General features: G+C 36.6%; 1 pseudogene; it reads left to right on the forward strand.

Annotated features, from left to right (window-relative positions):
* The window catches only part of LOC133649966 (polypeptide N-acetylgalactosaminyltransferase 10-like), a 60,799-nt pseudogene that overhangs the window by 27,079 nt on the left and 13,720 nt on the right, over window positions 1-20,000 (forward strand).

A 20,000-nucleotide genomic window follows, 5' to 3' on the forward strand; every position in this document is an offset into this window, starting at 1 on the left:
TATAAGTATATACTATATATTTATGTATGTGTGTATATATATATATATATATATATATATATATATATATATATATATATATATATATATATATATATATACATCTATATATATATATATATATAAAATATATATTTAATTCATATAATATAAATTATTATAAATATAATTAAAAAAATATATACTTTATTATTAAGTCAAATTATTATAAATGTATAAAAGGAAAGGTAAGACGTATATTCATTTGTGTAATATAGTAACGTACTGTAATATATTTTAACACCATGTTTCTTTGTGCAGGTGTGGATGTGTGGCGGTCGGATGGAGGACATCCATGCTCCAGGGTGGGTCACATCTACAGGAAATATGTTCCTTACAAAGTGCCTGGAGGAGTCAGTCTGGCTAGGGTGAGTCTTAGAATTTTTTGCTGAAAAGCTTCCCACGCCAAACCTAACCTTGTACGTGTCTTGTTTACTTGTTTTCAATGGCAGTCCGCTTTGAGAAGTTAGCTGAATCTTGCTTTCACAACTATTCACGTTACAAAATGTTGCAGGAACTCAACAATGTTTGTACTAAACATAATGCTACATGGAAAATGTGCTTTTTCTTTTTAGTCGCACGTATGTGTCGTTTGTCAAGTGTATAGTATGGAAGTATTATTGTAGCAAAACAATTTTCAAATCCGAATCTCAATCTATGTTGCATTATAACAAACTTTCATCTATTTGTGAAAATGAAATTCAGTCAAATGTAACCCTTTTTCACCATGGATACTTAACCTTATTTTTTTTTTTTTTTTTTTTTTACCTTGGGGCCCAACATTTCCACTACAGAGGGTGCCAGGACCCACTCAAATAGTATCACTAAATTAGTCATCTTACACTTCAATTTTAATTGTAATTAATAATTATATTTAACCTACTTACAGTTTAACAATATAAAAAAAAAAATCATAAAACTGTAGTTATAATTTTTGCACCTAAGAAACTTCCTTATTATTTTATCTCCAGACTTTTTCTGGGTTTTTTTAGATTGTCTTTACTGCCACAAGTGGTGGAACAGTGTATTACAACTGAGAATCGCCACAGCTGAGAAATAGGTATGTTTTGGCCCCAGCCCTATAGTCTAGCACAGTGGTCCCCAACCACCGCCACAAGAAATGTAAAAAAAAAAAATTTTTTTTTTTTTTTTTTTTTTTTTTTATGAAATCAACATTAAAAACACAATATATACGTTATATATCAATATAGATCAATACAGTCTGCAGGGATACAGTCCGTAAGCACACATGATTGTATTTATTTATGTAAAAAAAAAAAAAAAAAAAATTTTTATTTTTTTTTTTTTTTACTTGCTTGCGCAGATTTGTGACGGTAAAAGTGTAGAAGAAGTCATGAGTAAAAAAAAAATAAAATAAAATAAAAACCGGCCAATCCGAAACCAGGAAATTTTGTTGGAATTATGATCGAAAAATTATTTTACCCGAAAACCTGGTGTTTTTTTCTCTTAGATATGAAAACAAAAGGACGCTAGCTCATTAAACCTAATGAGCTAGCGTCATTAGGTTTAATGACGCTAGCTCATTAAACCTTTTTTATAGGAAACCTTTTTTGACTGAAAATGCAATTTTTTGGCAAAGGTTTCTGCCATGTTTGTCAAGTGTGTTGCATCATTGGCACATTGCCACTCCTGTCTCAAGTGTCCGTTATGTTTGACAAGTGTATTGATAGGTTGTTCCTCGTTGTGTTATAACATTTTACAGATACAATGTGTTGGCCGAGGCCTGGAATTTCATCATTGTAGGTGCAAGGCCACTTTGCCTTTGGTGTCGTCAACCTTTTAATGGCACAAATGTGAGGGCAGAAAGTCCTGCAAATTAAACAATGATTTTAAGTCCAAAGTCAATTAATGTTGCTTAAAGGTTAGGGATGATTAGATTTTTAATTTGCATTACTTTAAATTAAATAAGTGAAGCTGTTTATTTCCCAGAGCTGTACATGTGTGAATGCCAATGCAATCACACATATAAGATTCTACACCGCAAGCTAATCTATTTATTATTCCACTTCTTATTCTGTCAAAGTTTGGCGGCTTTCACAGCCCACAGTCAGAACCGTTTAAAGGGGAACTGCACTTTTTTTCGTTCACAATCATTATGAGAGACAAAAAGAAATGATTTATTTGTATTTTTTTTAATTTTTTTTAAAGATGCTAAAAAAACGCTTCGCAGATGTAACCTTCAAAGCCCTCTAAAACAAAGTTTTATATACACACTGCAAGTATATACATAATGTAGTAACAGACACGTTCATAACAATATGTAATATGTACAATATTTACCTTATTTTGGCCATTTTAAACATTTCCGGAACTGATTTCCTCCGCACATTTGTTTCCGTTTCCATAGCAACGCACTTCCGACTTGCGGCAATAAATGTTTGATTGATTGAGACTTTTATTAGTAGATTGCACAGTACAGTACATATTCCGTACAATTGACCACTAAATGGTAACACCCGAATAAGTTTTTCAACTTGTTTAAGTCGGGGTCCACATTAATCAATTCATGTCTGTTCCTACTTCCGGAAACGGCATAAACGGCTATTCACAGCAAACTTGGTAACAGACAACGAAGACGACTATTTTTGGACAAATTAGGATTCACAAACTTATCTTTTTGAAGCTGAATATACAGAGGATGAACCGCTGCTTTGAGAAGCTTACACGGAGAGGGTGAAACGTTGGAGCATCAACTACAATATATACGCTGTTGAGCTAGTTGTGTACAAACAAAACATGAAATGTGGGCTAATACTTTACAGATACTGTAATATGATTGTTTATGTTTTTCCAGTCAGTACAGATTGGTGTGTTATCGCAGTGTTGTGTATTACAAACTCATAAACGCGATTGGGCTGCTGACATAGACTCAAACTCACCCTCGCCATTCAAACATTTCAGTTCACCATACGCATATCGGCGGCTTGCGCACACCTGGCATTCACACGCAATTACTACCGGAATTGTATTTTATAGTTTCTTAATAATTTCTTTACTTTTCCCACAATGACGATAACATGTTGAGGCTTTATATTCTTTAGTGCACGACCAGGAGTGTTTTCTTCATGCGGTTTTCATTCACGTTAAACTGGCGTGGTCGAGTGGGTTAGAGAAAACTGCAAAACCCGCACACATTGTCGTCGTGCTAAATATGAACAGTGTGTCACATATTATATGTTTATTGTCTTCTTATGCTTTCACATCAAACTTTCTTACCTTAGCTTCGCTCGGGGGTCTGCAACCTGCCGCCCTAGTGGCTCCCTGGAGCTTTTTCATAAATGTATGAAAATAGAAAAAGATGGGGGAAAAAATCTATTTTTTGTTTTAATAGGGTTTCTGTAGAAGGACGACATGACACAAACCTCCCCTAATTGTTAGAAATCCCACTGTTATGAGTATTTGGCGAGCGCCGTTTGTCCTACTCATTTTGGCGGTCCTTGAACTCACCGTAGTTTGTTTACATGTATAACTTTCTTCAACGATGCCAGAGGAAGACGTGTTTTATGCCACTCCTTCTTTGTCTCATTTTGTCCACCAAACTTTTTATGCTGTGTGAATGCACAAAGGTAAACTTTGTTGATATTATTGACTTGTGTGGAGTGCTTATTAACCCTATTTGGTCAGTGCATGACTGCAAGCTGATTGATGCTAACATGCTATTTAGGCTAGCTTTATTGTATTGCATCGTTATGCCTCATTTGTAGGTATATTTGAACTGATTTAATTTCTTATGTCCTCTGTGTATTTAATTTATGTCTGCATTTCTCATGACACATTATCTGTATGTAATATTGGCTGCATTTCTGATAGGTGTTTGTGTGCCGTTATGGACCACAGCAAACGTTAGCCAGCTTCCATAGATTGTTATAAATCCATTCAAAGAAGACAGCCTGCCGTTTCCTTTAAAATGGACACACACATCTTATACCTTTGACCATACGAAGCCAGTAATTTCCAGGAGTTATCTCATCCTCTGAGAAGCCTGCATTTTACTAATGTTGTCCAATGTTGTAAAAATGGGTAGGAATATTTATTACATTTCGACATTTCTGTCAACGAAGATTTGTGTCAGCCTGCGACACATAGTCATTTTGATAGTAGGTTAATATATCTAATATAGACACTTATATCATGTGTTGACCTCATTATATCACTTTGAAGATGTTTTTTTTTTTTTTTTTGGTCCAATATGGCTTTTTCATCATTTTGGGTTGCCGACCCCTGGTTTAGCTCCTCCGACCTTTTCATCCACCGCACTGGGCTTCGAGGGGTCGGAGACCTTCGCACATCCAGATTACTCCGGATTTCCACTAGATGCAGAACGTCTGCTGAGAAACGGCCACGGTACAGCACCGTCTTTCCCAGTCCGGCAATCCAATCCTCACCGCCGTTCTGCAAAGCGAAATAGCACCGACTTTTACGAGATCTCGCGTAATCCCGTGATAAGAGAAGTTGTCGTAAAACGTACCACAAACAGTTTCTTCTAGAGCAGAAGCAAATAAACTCTCTCCGGCCATTTATAACAGGTGCTTAACGGCAACCCCGACGACAGTTTTGCCTTGATAAACAACTTTCTATTTTGTAGCAAGCAACAATACAACAGTAACATCATCCATGGCGAGCTGTATTTGACACAGGAGGTCGTCGGGTTACGAACGAGTTCCGTTCGTAAGTCCGTTTTGTATGTTAGTCGGAACATAAGCCTATTTTATGCAGGTACGTACGTACATCTGATTATAACTAAAAACACATGTAAAAACAGTATACATAAATATAATATAAACAACATCTGAGTGTCAGTACTTACTTTTACTGCGGTTTGCTTGCATTTGTAGAAGGGGGAGATACGGTTACCAGTCAAAACTGTATAATAAAACAAAATACTGTATGTACGTACAGTAGTACTATAAACCCTGTCCCCTAATAGTTTGCGCGAAAAGTTTCAACGTTAAACTAGTCAGTGGAGCCTGAATCCACCCTACATTGAGTTTGAGTTTGAGTTTGAGTTTGAGTTTGAGTTTATTTCGAACATGCAAGCATACAACATGATACATCACAATTTCCAGTTTCTCTTTTCAACATGTTCGAAAAGGAGTAGGAAGAAGCAGAGCTTATTTAATCCTACCCCTTTTCTTTACATAACAGTTGCTAAAACTTTTTGTTCACTTCCTGTTCACAATTTATTCACAATAAACTCCATAAGTAATCACAATAAAAATAAATAAATAAATAAATAAATAAATAATAGTAAGAATTTGATTATAATAATTTGTTTTGGTATTGTCATATTGTGTCTTCGTTTTGGGTGGAAGTTGAAAAAATGTGTTTAAAGATTGGTTTGTTTATGAAGCTTGATGTGGTTTCTGTTATTTTAGGAGAGTTCATTGACGGTCATGATTTAGTCAATTTAATCATAGAACTAAGGCCAAAAACAGATATTCACTTAGTATTTCTTTCTTTAAAACATGTATTCAGTATTTTTTAACTTTAGAAAGTTATATGGTTGAAAACGATAATGATGCCAAAAAACATTAAAAAAAAGATGGGAAGTCCTCAAAGGCTTATTTTGAAAATGTAATTTTGTTTATATATGATATGCAATCTGTTGTTGTGTTCCCTATTTTAGGTGTGCATAAAACAAACAAAAAAAAACTAGTCAGTGTCTCTTCTCCTTCCTCGTTCATCCGCCTTGAACACCGTATTCCGCCGCGCACGCCGACCGAGCGGTTCCGTCGCCGTATTTACGAACCGCTGTACGTATCTACGTATAAATTAAGAGGGTTTATGGAGCCCGTTCGTAACGGCGAGTTGCTGTAAGTCGAAATGCCGTAAACCGGGGACTTCCTGTATATTATTCTTTCAGTTTGGACCTTCAAAATCACCATTTGTGTCACCGAGGTGAAATTACGTCGGAAAACCTTTGACAAGTCCACTTCATGTCCATCGCCGCCTATTATGTAAAATACGATCCGCCTTGAAGACGGAGTATTTTATTTTGAAAGTAAACCGGATAATTTATTTTGTGTTTGTGCATGACTTCCTGTCCAACACAAGCAAATTTTAGCTAAATTGGAAGCTCTGCATATACACTATATTGTCAAAAGTTTTTGGCCACCTGCCTTGACTCACATATGAACTTGAAGTGCCATCCCATTCCTAACCCATATGGTTCAATATGATGTCGGTCCAGCTTTTGCAGCTATTACAGCTTCAACTCTTCTGGGAAGGCTGTCCACAAGGTTGCGGAGTGTGTTTATAGGAATTTTCCACCATTCTTCCAAAAGCACATTGGTGAGGTCACACACTGATGTTGGTGGAGAAGGCCTGGCTCTCAGTCTCCGTTCTAATTCATCCCAAAGGTGTTCTATTGGGTTCAGGTCAGGACTCTGTGCAGGCCAGTCAAGTTCATCCACACCAGACTCTGTCATCCATGTCTTTATGGACCTTGCTTTGTGCACTGGTGCACAGTCATGTTGGAAGAGGAAGGGGACCGCTCCAAACGGTTCCCACAAGGTTGGGTGCATGGAATTGTCCAAAATGTTTTGGTATCCTGGAGCATTCAAAGTTCCTTTCATTGGAACTAAGGGGCCAAGCCCCACTCCTGAAAAACAACCCCACACCATAATTCAATGTTCTCATAATAAAGCCGACAGTTGACTATGGAATATTTAGGAGTGAGGAAATTTCACGACTGGATTTGTTGCACAGGTGGCATCCTACGACAGTTCCACGCTGGAAATCACTGAGCTCCTAAAAGCGGACCATTCTTTCACAAATGTTTGTAGAAACAGTCTCCATGCCTAAGTGCTTGATTGTATACACCTGTGGCCGGGCCAAGTGATTAGGACACCTGATTCTGATGATTTGGATGGGTGGCCAAATACTTTTGGCAATATTGTGTATTTAGCGCTAGAATGCGGAGGGTCGATGGCATGTCGGTAATATAAAATGAAATAAAAACAGAAAGAGTCCGCCGCCGTGTGGGTGCCGTTACGCGGCCGTTTTGCATTCAGTGGAAATCCGGGGTTACAGGCTGTTGCATGTGCTGGATTTAACTCCTGTTTGGCCCGGTGATACTTTGTGTTGTATATACTTTGTGTGGTACTCCGGCGGTTCATACGAGGCAGAATTTGGTCAAAGAAGCCGTAATGACACGAGAATCGCGCACATCTTATTTTTCAAGGGACAACGAGAGTGAAAGTCCTACTCTGATTGAGCCTTACAAGTTTAGTAGGATTATGTACAAAACCATAATGTTGAGTGTTTTTGTGCTTCATTGACAGCCTTTTTGCACAGGAATTGTTTTTTTCACTGAGTAATGTTTTGGAAAATAGTAGCACCTAACCCCTTTAAAGGCCTACTGAAAGCCACTACTACCGACCACGCAGTCTGATAGTTTATATATCAATAATGAAATCTTAACATTGCAACACATGCCAATACGGCCGGGTTAACTTATAAAGTGCAATTTTAAATTTCCCGCGAAACTTCCGGTTGAAAACGTCTATGTATGATGACGTTTGCGCGTGACGTCAATGGTTGAAACGGAAGTATTCGGACACATTGTATCTCAACACAAACAGCTCTGTTTTCATCGCAAAATTCCACAGTATTCTGGACATCTGTGTTGGTGAATCTTTTGCAATTTGTTTAATTAACAATGGAGACTGCAAAGAAGAAAGCTGTAGGTGGGATCGGTGTATTAGCGGCTGGCTGCAGCAACACAACCAGGAGGACTTTGACTTGGATAGCAGACGCGCAACCGTGAGTACAGCTTTGGCTTCCAATCATTTGATTGCTTGCCCGTACGTGCGTGGCGCTACGTGCATGTCACGTACGTAACTTTGGGGAAATATGTTTCTTGCCGACTCTGATGGCGGCCGGGGTGTCGTCGAAAGCTACAACGCTCTCCGCCGCGCCGCTGTCCTCACCTTGACTTCCTCCGTCTCCGGGCTGTCGACCGCATCGATGATCGGGTGAAGTCCTTCGTCGCGCCGTCGATCGCTGGAACGCAGGTGAGCACGGGTGTTGATGAGCAGGTGAGAGCTGGTGTAGGTGGAGAGCTAATGTTTTTAGCATAGCTCTGTCGAGGTCCCGTAGCTAAGTTAGCTTCAATGGCGTCGTTAGCAACAGCATTGCTAGGCTTCGCCAGGCGGTACAGCATTAACCGTGTGGTTACAAGTCCAGAGTTTGGTAGTATTGTTGATCTTCTGTCTATCCTTCCAGTCAGGGGCTTATTTCGTCTGTTTCTATATGCAGTTAAGCACGATGCTATCACGTTAGCTCAGTAGCTAAAGAGCTTCGCCGATGTATTGTCGTGGAGATAAAAGTCACTGTGAATGTCCATTTCGCATTCTCAACTTTCATTTTCAAGAGGACATAGTATCTGAGGTGGTTTAAAATACAAATCCGTGATCCACAATAGAAAAAGGAGAGAGTGTGGAATCCAATGAGCCAGCTTGTACCTAAGTTACGGTCAGAGCGAAAAAAAAGATACGTCCTGCACTGCACTCTAATCCTTCACTCTCACGTTCCTCATCCACAAATCTTTTATCCTGGCTCAAATTAATGGGGTAGTCGTCGCTTTCTCGGTCCGAATCGCTCTCGCTGCATTGTAAACAATGTGCAAATGTGAGGAGCCCTTCAACCTGTGACGTCACGCTACTTCCGGTACAGGCGAGGCTTTTTTATCAGCGACCAAAACTTTATCGTCGATGTTCTCTACTAAATCCTTTCAGCAAAAATATGGCAATATCGGGAAATGATCAAGTATGACACATAGAATGGATCTGCTATTCCTGTTTAAATAAGAACATTTCATTTCCGTAGGCCAGGAGTCGGCAACCCGCGGCTCTAGAGCCGCATGCGGCTCTTTAGCGCCGCCCTAGTGGCTCTCAGGAGCTTTTTTAAAAATGTATGAAAAATGGAAAAAGATGAGGAAAAAAAAAAAGTTTTTGTTTTAATATGGTTTCCGTAGAAGGACAAACATGACGCAAACCTCCCTAATTGTTATAAATCACAGTTTATATTAAACATGCTTCACTGATTCGAGTATTTGGCGAGCGCCGTTTTGTCCTACTAATTTTGGCGGTCCTTGAACTCACCGTAGTTTTTTTTACAAGTATAACTTTCTCCGACTTTCTAGGACGTGTTTTATGCCACTTCTTTTTCTGTCTCATTCTGTCCACCAAACTTTTAACGTTGTGCGTGAAGGCACAAAGGTGAGTTTTGTTGATGTTATTGACTTGTGTCGAGTGCTAGTCAGACATATTTGGTCAGTGCATGACTGCAAGCTAATCGATGCTAACATGCTATTTAGGCTAGCTATATGTACATATTGCAGCATTATGCCTCATTTGTAGCTATATTTGAGGTCATTTAGTTTCCTTTAAGTCATCTTAATTCAATTTATATCTCATGACACACTATCTGTATGTAATATGGCTTTTAATTTTTTGCGGCTCCAGACAGATTTGTTTTTGTATTTTTGGTCCAATATGGCTCTTTCAACATTTTGGGTTGCCGACCCCTGCCGTAGGCCTTTAAGCCTATAAAAATTCCAGAAAAATAGCGGGCTTGGGTTGAAAATGTTGACACCTACATGCAGTAGTGTCCATCATGCTAAGGCAGCAGGCAAGTTCTTCTAGCCGGCACGTAGCTATAGAAGCCAAGACCCCAAAGACAGATAATCCCGCCTTTGTGCGGGTCAAGAGATCCACCTTGCCACCTTTTGGAATGTAATCAGAGTGAAGAGCGATGGCAGCACTGACTGGGGAGACTCCGCCGCCAGTTGAGCTGCAGGCAATGAAGCGTGCTATAGTTTTTTGTGGTAATGGCTGGAGGCTTTTTTTCCACATATGTCATTTCCAAAGCCAAATGTTTTGTATTTATTTTTCCCTGTGAGGCTGACTCACTCAACCTGTGTTCTCATCTACTTGGCTAAAATTAGTTAGATTTTTTGGGTTTTGTTTTCTTTCACTCTCCTGACTAGTGTCCTTTTGCATTGGGCCAACTTTAGTTCGCCATGTTGCGAGGAAGAACATTCATTCGTAATCATTTAATCCGATGTTGCTTCAAGTGATAGCAACAACTTTTTCCGGAAAATGTATTATGTCACAGCCTAATTCCGAAATGAAATACATTCATTTTTGTCCTCTAAATTTTGCAGAAAATACCCCATAATGTTTTGGTTTTTTTGCATTGATTGATTCAGTGGTTCTCAAATGGGGGTACGCGTACCCCTGGGGGTACTTGAAGGTATGCCAAGGGGTACGTGAGATTTTTTTTAAATATTCTAAAAATAGCAACAATTCAAATATCCTTTATAAATATATTTATAGAATAATACTTCAACAAAATAAATATTTAGAATTAAGTTCATGAATCCAGATGGATCTCTATTACAATCCCCAAAGAAGGTTGATGATTACTTCTATGTGTAGAAATCTTTATTTATAATCTAATCACTTGTTTATTTTTCAACAAGTTTTTAGTTATTCTTATATCATTTTTTTCCAAATAGTTCAAGTAAGACCACTACAAATGAGCAATATTTTGCACTGTTATACAATTTAATCAATCAGAAATTGGTGACATTGTGCTGTATTTTACTTCTTTATCTTTTTTTTTCAACCAAAAATGCTTTGCTCTGATTAGGGGGTACTTGAATGAATGAAAAAAAAAATGTTCACAAGGGGTACATCACTGAAAAAAGGTTGACAACCACTGGATTGATTGATTGAAACTTGTATTAGTAGATTGCACAGTGCAGTACATATTCCATACAATTGACACACCTGAATACGTTTTTCAACTTGTTTAAGTCGGGGTCCACGTTAATCAATTCATGGTAAAAAAAAAAAATATTTAAAATTTCAAAAAATACATGTATATACAGTCATGGTCAAAAGTTTACATACACTTGTAAAGAACATAATGTCATGGCTGCCAATAATTTCTACAACTTTTATTTTTTTGTGATGTAGTGAATGGAGCACATACTTGTTGGTCACAAAAAACATTCATGAAGTTTGGTTATTTTATGAATTTATTATGGGTCTACTGAAAATGTGACCAAATCTGCTGGGTCAAAAGTATACATACAGCAATGTTAATATCTGGTCTGGGTATTGTGGCCAAACAGCTACATTTTTGTTTCATTTGACCACAGAACTTTCCTCCAGAAGGTCTTATCGTTGTCCATGTGATGTCAGATGAAATAAAAACTGAGCTGTTTGGCCACAATACCCAGCAATATGTTTGGAGGAGAAAAGGTGAGGCCTTTAATCCCAGAATCACCATTCCTACCGTCAAGCATGGTGGTGGTAGTATTATTCTCTGGGCCTGTTTTGCTGCCAATGGAACTGGTGCTTTACAGAGAGTAAATGGGACAATGAAAAAGGAGGATTACCTCCAAATTATTCAGGACAACCTAAAATCATCAGCCCGGAGGTTGGGTCTTGGGCGCAGTTGGGTGTTCCAACAGGACAATGACACCAAACACGTCAAAAATGGTAAAGGAATGGCTAAATCAGGCTAGGATTAAGGTTTTAGAATGGACTTACCAAAGTCCTGACTTAAACGTGTGGACAATGCTGAAGAAACAAGTCTATGTCAGAAAACCAACAAATTTAGCTGAACTGCACAAATTTTGTCAAGAGGAGTGGTCAAAAATTCAACCAGAAGCTTGTGGATGGCTACCACATGTAACCAAATATTAACATTGGAACATGTATTCATACATTTCTGTATGTATGCTTTTGACCCAGCAGATTTGGTCACATTTTCAGTAGACCCATAATAAATCCATAAAGAACCAAACTTCATGAATGTTTTTTTGTGACCAACAAGTATGTGCTCCAATCACTCTATCACAAAAAAATAAGAGTTGTAGAAATTATTGGAAACTCAAGATAGCCATGACATTATGTTCTTTACAATTGTATGTAAACTTTTGACCACGCCTGTAAGTAATCACAGCATTTGCTCAGTACATTGATGATGCACCTTTGGCAGCAATTACAGCCTCAAGTCTTTTTGAATATGATGCCACAAACTTGGCACACCTATCTTTGAGCAGTTTCGCCCATTCCTCTCTGCAGCACCTCTCAAGCTACTTCAGATGGGATCTAAAGTAGGGATGTCCGATAATGGCTTTTTGCCGATATCCGATATTCCGATATTGTCCAACTCTTAATTACCGATACCGATGTCAACCGATACCGATATAAAACAGTCGTGGAATTAACACATTATTATGCCTAATTTGGACAACCAGGTATGGTGAAGATAAGGTCCTTTTTAAAAAATAAAATAAAATAAGATAAATAAATTAAAAACATTTTCTTGAATAAAAAAGAAAGTAAAACAATATAAAAACAGTTACACAGAAACTAGTAATTAATGAAAATGAGTCAAATTAACTGTTAAAGGTTAGTACTATTAGTGGACCAGCAGCACGCACAATCATGTGTGCTTACGGACTGTATCCCTTGCAGACTGTATTGATATATATTGATATATAATGTAGGAACCAGAATATTAATAACAGAAAGAAACCACACTTTTGTGTGAATGAGTATAAATGGGGGAGGGAGGTTTTTTGGGTTGGTGCACTAATTGTAAGTGTATCTTGTGTTTTTTATGTTGATTTAATAAAAAAAATTTAAAAAAATAATAATAAAAATGATACCCATAATTTAAAAAAATAATACCGGTAATTTCCGATATTACATTTTAAAGCATTTATCGGCTGATAATATCGGCAGGCGGATATTATCGGACATCTCTAATCTAAAGCGTTTGTTTTCATCCAGGATGTTTAGGCAGTTTTGCCCAAAGATAGGTGCCAGAGGTGCATCAACAAAATATTGAGCAAAGACTGTAAATACTTATGTCCAAATGATTTTTATTTTTTTTAAAGTTTTAATAAATTTTCAAAAAAAATAATAAAAAAAATGTCATATTGTGTGTAGATTTTTGAGAACTTCAATAAATGTATTCCATTTTGGAATAAGGCTGTGACATAACAAAACGTGGAAAAAGTGAAGCCCTGTGAATTATTTCCGGATGCACTGTATTTTACTATTTTAGTATAATTAGAGATTCACTGAATGCAAAAGCATCCTAAACAGTAGATATGGAAATAAGAAGTAAACCGGAAAAAATAAGTGTTTCCCATACATTCATTAAAATTACAAATATATTAAAAAAAAGTGAATATTTATTTGTTTTATTTGGTTTTATAAATACTTTGCGATACAGTAAGTAACACTTGTACGTTACATTGTCGATTATGCAAATTATATGATGACATCCACAAGTATAATGGCAGTTTTTGGGAAACCTTGAAAAGGTAAATATTACTGTGGCGATTTTGAACCAAAAGTTGTCTGGTGAAGTTAGCGCTTCAATACGTTTCTGTCTCTGTTATTCTGTTATCGTACATTTAGTGACTATTAAACTGTAGTTGTTGTGTGTACTCACTTTACTCAAACCACAACTAAACATAAAAACAATGAATCACAAGTTCATCGTTAAGGAAATCGTCCCATTCGCTTTGGAGTGTATGTTTTATAAAAGGAAATGTTGTTGCAATAATTCTAGAACCTGAAGCGCGTGGCGGAGGTGTGGATGGACGAGTACGCCGAATACATCTACAAGCGTCGACCCGAGTACCGCCACCTGGCTGCGGGCGACATGACGGCACAGAAGAAGCTGCGGAGCCAACTCAACTGCAAGAGCTTCAAGTGGTTCATGAATGAGGTGGCCTGGGATCTGCCCAAACACTACCCGCCGGTGGAGCCTCCTGCCGCCGCCTGGGGAGTGGTAAGTACTCTAAGTGAACAGGAAACTCCACTTTCTGGTGTACGACTTGCACGCCTGTTGGTGTCGTAGGTACGAAACTTGGGCAACAGCATGTGCATGGAGACAAAACATTTTGTGTCGGGAAGTCCCATACGCCTGGAAAACTGTGCCACGGCGCGGGGTGAGGTGAGCTGGAGCAACGGACAAGTGAGTTTTCATTTAAAAAGTCATGATTGTTGGTGTGAAATTTTGTTTTCAAACGTAAGGAAAGGGTAAGTTGTACAAAAAAAGTGTTTCAAGAATGGCAACAACTTCTCTAATATGAAAAGTCATGAAAATACATTGAATAAGAAGGTGTGTCCAAACTTTTTGCCTGTACTATATATATGTATATATATATATATATATATATATATATATATATATATATATATATATATATATATATATATATATATATATATATATATATATATATATATATATATATATATATATATATATATATATATATATATATATATATATATACACCGTATTTTTCGGAGTATAAGTCGCACCGGAGTATAAGTCGCACCTGCCGAAAATGCATAATAAAGAAGGAAAAAAACATATATAAGTCGCATTTTGGGGGGAAATTTATTTGATAAAACCCAACACCAAGAATAGACATTTGAAAGGCAATTTAAAATAAATAAAGAATAGTGAACAACAGGCTGAATAGGTGTACGTTATATGACGCATAAATAACCAACTGAGAACATGCCTGGTATGTTAACGTAACATATTATGGTAAGAGTCATTTAAATAACTATAACATATAGAACACGCTATACGTTTACCAAACAATCTGTCACTCCTAATCGCTAAATCCGATGAAATCTTATACGTCTAGTCTCTTAAGTGAATGAGGTAAATAATATTATTTGATATTTTACGGTAATGTGTTAATAATTTTATACATAAGTCGCTCCTGAGTATAAGTCGCACCCCCGGCCAAACTATAAAAAAACTGCGACTTATAGTCCGAAAAATACGGTACATATATAGCATTCAGTTTGCAAAGGCAAAGGGTAAAAACAGTACGAAAAGATGGCTATGCACTTTGAAATACGAAGAAGTACCTTTGTACGAAAAGTTTTTAAAAAAATTAAATAAACACATTCTCATCTCATGTTTTAAAAACTGTTAAGAGATTCATTATTTAAAAAGTAGTTACGAATACTAAATGTCCGATGAGTCAACCGGTCCATTGTCTAAAATGGCAAGGCAATTTCAACCAAGAAAGATATAAAAATAGTTGGTCAATTTAAAAAGTGGTTGATCCAAAGTTGCACAAAAACTGTACAAGAAATTTAGTGATTCGTTGTTCTTAAATTTCCTTGTAAAATGTGCAAAATTTCTAAAAGTGTAAAGAAAAAATTGCTATCAGTTCTTAAAAAGTGTGTTTACAAACAAAAAAGTTTTGAAATACGATAAAGTAAAAGTACATTTCTACGAAAAGTTAGAAGTAATATTTAAAGAATTAAGAAATAAATTAAAATGCATTTTCATGTATAATAACTCAAGGTTTTACAAACGATCAAGCGATCAATGGTTCCAAGATTATTTTTCTTTCAAATTCAAATAATCAACCAATCAATCAATCAAAGTTTATTTATACAGCAAGTATGTATAAATTATGTCAGGGCAAGAAAAAACTCAACCCAATGGGATACAATGAGAAACCTTGGAGGGGACCGCAGTGGTACCCCGGGCGACCGGTGCAATGGACGTCGAGTGGATCTAGTTAATAATGGGAGAATCCAGTCCATAGTGGGGCCAGCAGGAGATCATCTTGAGTGGAGACAGGTCAGCAGTGCAGAGACGTCATCAACTGATGCACAGATGAGTGGTCCACCCCGGGTCCCGACTTTGAACAGCTAGCGCCTCATCTGTGGTCCACTAATAACCTCTCCACGCAGGAGAGGGGGGATGAGCAAAAAAGAGACAGCAGATCAACTGGTCTAAAAGGGGGGTCTATTTAAAGCAGGGGTGTCCAAAGTGCGGCCCGGGGGCCATTTGCGACCCGCAGCTAATTGTTTACCGGCCCGACACACATTCTGGAAATACTATTGTAAAAATAAAAAAGAACATTAAAAAAAGTGGAATGAGGTGAAATCTAACGAGAAAAAGTTGCAATGTTGACACAAAAGCTGCCATGACGGCTGTTTTTTTTTCTTTTGTCTTTGTTTATTTTTCTTTTTTTGCCATTGCTCAAAAAAAAAAAACATAATGACAAAAAATTCATATTATAATGAATTATTTTCAGGGCTCCAATTACTTCAAATATTTCACTTTAAAATGTTTTATGTGGTAAATATTGTATATATTGTGTAGTAGCCATATAAAAACATCAAAGTTTTCTTTGACAAAAGCGCATAAAACAAACAAAATAATAGTTCCAGCATAAAATCGACAGATATATCTGAAGTTGATCTTGTAACTTAAGTGTTGAAAGTAAAAGAAAAACCTAATACAAATGTATCACTTCATGAGTGGGGCACCTTTTGGATCCCAAATATATTTAGTGATTTTTTATTTATCTTTTCACTGTGATAACTCAAAAATATGAAATAATTAAAATCAATGGTGTCCTGCATTATTGATCTTTTAGGGCTCTAATTACTAAATACTGCATATTTCAGTTTTACTATAAAAAAACGAAGTTGTTTTTGACAGCAAAGCCATAAAACATTTTTTTTTATTTGTATTACTTTATATCAACTTGAAGTTGATATAGAGATTTACTGTAAGCGTTAAATAATTAAAAAATAATAATAATCTGACTTATTTTTAAACATTTTAATGACTGAGACCCTTTATGGTCCCCGGGACCACTAAAGGTAAAATAAATAAAAAATCCATATATTTTGTTATGGTTTGAAAATGAAAAATATCAAAATGGCCCCCACATGCTTTAATTTTTCCGTGTGCGGCCCTCAGTGGAAAAAGTTTGGACACCCCTGATTTAAAGGCTAGTGTAAACAAATGAGTTTTAAGATGGGACTTAAATGCTTCTACTGAGGTAGCATCTCTAACTGTTAGTTAGAGATGCTAAAAAAAAAGGCTAGAAATAGTTCTGAATACTAAATACTGAAAGTAACGAAGCGTTAACTAATCAATTGTCTACGATAGCAAGGCAGTCTCAACCAAGAAAAAAAATAAAGAGATTTGATCATTTCCAAAAGTGTATGTTCTAAAATTGCAAGGTCAAGTACAAAAAGGTAAGAAAAAAAATGTGTACAAAAATGTACAAAAACAATCACTATTAAAGTTATGCGTTTCCAAATACGAAAGGTAAACGCTGTACAAAAAGATTGGATCTACTCATTCAAAATTGTACAAAAAGTTAAGTGGTTAATTTTCCAGGTGTTGCTCCCCTTTCACAAATACCAAAAAAAACAAAACATTTTCAGAATTGTTTAGTATTAAACATGTATGAAAAGCCTCCACCTGTGTTATGTAGGTGGGGACAGAAATGGCACAAACAAGCCAAACTGCTTAAATAATGTATTTGTTTGTGATAGTGGTGGACTTTCCTGAAGAGTGTTTCCAAGCGTGGTTTGATCCATTGCTCTGTTGTTGATGCAGTAAATTGTCCCACAGGTAATTGTGTTCCTAGTGCTAAACACACACTTTATTAACTTTACACGCTCCTCAAGGAGTGTGTTTGTTGCCGCGCGTCACAGCCAAGATGTATAATCACCAGCTTATAATGCAGCCCTAATGGATTGTATGTCTCCTTTTGTCTCCTCTCCTCAAACGCTGCGACCGGCAGCTCTGACACTTTAATTGCTTTAAACTGCGGATGCATTGTTATTTAATCCATGTCACAGTAGCCGTCTTTGTTACGGCGCCACCGAGGAATGGACTGGCCGCAAATCACGGGAGGGCCTTCTGGCAGGCACGCTTGTCGTTTTGTTTAGTTTAGTTGTTCTCTTTTGAGTGGAGAAAGTCGCTCAGGGAAAGCTAAGAGAAGGGAATATTATTGATTTAGTTAGATTTTTCTCCATTCAGAAACCCTCTTCGACAGTCTCTCATTTTAATTAAAGGAACAATGACGCTGTCTGTTTAATTACGTGCAACTGTAATTAAAAGTACGGCTCCCCCTAGAGTTAGGACTGTAAATCGAATCATTACATATATGTTGAAATTTAACCACGAGACTTGGCCAAAAGTTTGAACACACCTTCTCATTCATTGGGTTTTCTTTATTTTCATGACTATTTACATTGTAGATTGTCACTGAAGGCATCAAAACCATGAATGAACACATGTGGAGTTATGTACTTAACAAAATAAGGTGATGTAACTGAAAACATGTTTTATATTCTAGTTTCTTCAAAAAAGCCACCCTTTGCTCTGATTACTGCTTTGCACACTCTTGGCATTCTCTCTGTGAGCTTCAAGAGGTAGTCACCTGAAATGGTTTTCACTTCACAGGTGTCATAGTTTTGATGCCTTCAGTGACAATCTACAATGTAAATAGTCATGAAAATAAAATAACGCATTGAAATGAGAAGGTGTGTCCAAACTTTTGGCCTGTACTGTATGTATGTATGTATACATATATATATATATATATATATATATATATATATATATATATATATATATATATATATATATATATATATATACCGTAATTTCTGGACTATAAGCCGCACCTGACTATAAGCCGCACCAGCTAAATTTAGGGGAAAATACAGATTGCTCCATATATAAGCCGCACCCGACTATAAGCCGCAGGGTTTTGATGTGTAATTACCGTAGTACAGGGGTCACCAACGCGGTGCCCGCGGGCACCAGGTCGCCCGTAAGGACCAGATGAGTCGCCCGCGGGCCTGTTCTAAAAAAAAAAAAAAAAAAAATGTAAAAAAAAAAAAAAATTTTTTTTTTTTTTTTTTTTTTTTTAAATTAAATCTACATAGAAAAAACACAAGATACACTTTCAATCAGTGCATCAACCCAAATAACCTCCCCCATGCACACTCATCCACACAAAAGGGGTTATTTCTTTCTGCTACCAATATTCTGGTTCCCACAACATAGACAACACATCTGCAAGGGACACAGTCCCTGAAGCACACATGATTGTATAGGCTGCTGGTCCACTAACATTTTCATTAATTACTATTTTTTATGTAATTATTTTTATATTGTTTTACTTTCTTTTTTATCCAAGAAAATGTTTTTTATTTATTTATCTTATTTTATTTTATTTTTTTAAAAAAAGGGCCTTATCTTCAACAGACCAGGTTGTCAATGAAATTAGATTTTTTTAAAGGGTTTTTTAAACCAGGCCCAGTCCAGATAATGTCCAAGTCGGACTCAGCAACACACACCTTCATTCATGTACACAGAAAAAAAATTAGGGAACACAACAGATTGCATATAATTTATAAACAAAACACTTTGCATTCCATTCGAAAGGACGTTCCCTTTAGATTTCCGATCCTTAACATTTTACATTTATCATAATTAAGCTTAAGGCCAGATTGCTGTGAAAATATGTCCAAAAGATTAAGAAGGTTCCGCAAACAATGAGGAAACATCTTATCTTTGTGAATCAGCCTTTTCTGACATGAACTTCATCAAGAACAAACACAGAACACGCCTCACTGATGCACATCTGCAAGACTCACTCAGAGTTGCAGTGTCAAGTTACACACCAGAGTACAACACACTAGTTAACAGCATGCAATGCCAGGCTTCCCACTAACTGACAAAGAAACAGATAACAGATTTGGTGTCCAGTTCAAAGTGTGACATGATTTAAAAATTGGAGAGTTTACTTTGGTATTTTACATGAGTTATTATTTGTACAAACATGGTGCAAAGTAATTCATGATTTCTTAAAAAATGTTAGTGGCTAGCTAGTTAAAATGGGATATTGTGATTTCACAAGACTGTCTTAGAAGTGATCATTTGAAAATGTTAAATTTGAAAAATGTGCACTTATAGAGAAATTATAAAAATAAAGTGTTGCAAATTGATATTTATCTGTTTCTATATATATTTATTGTGAGAAATCATTAAGATGATCAGTGTTTCCACAAAGATAAATATCATTAATTATTAATAATAACAGA

This window comes from Entelurus aequoreus, linkage group LG05 (assembly GCF_033978785.1).
Source record: "Entelurus aequoreus isolate RoL-2023_Sb linkage group LG05, RoL_Eaeq_v1.1, whole genome shotgun sequence".
Taxonomy (NCBI): Eukaryota; Metazoa; Chordata; class Actinopteri; order Syngnathiformes; family Syngnathidae; genus Entelurus; species Entelurus aequoreus.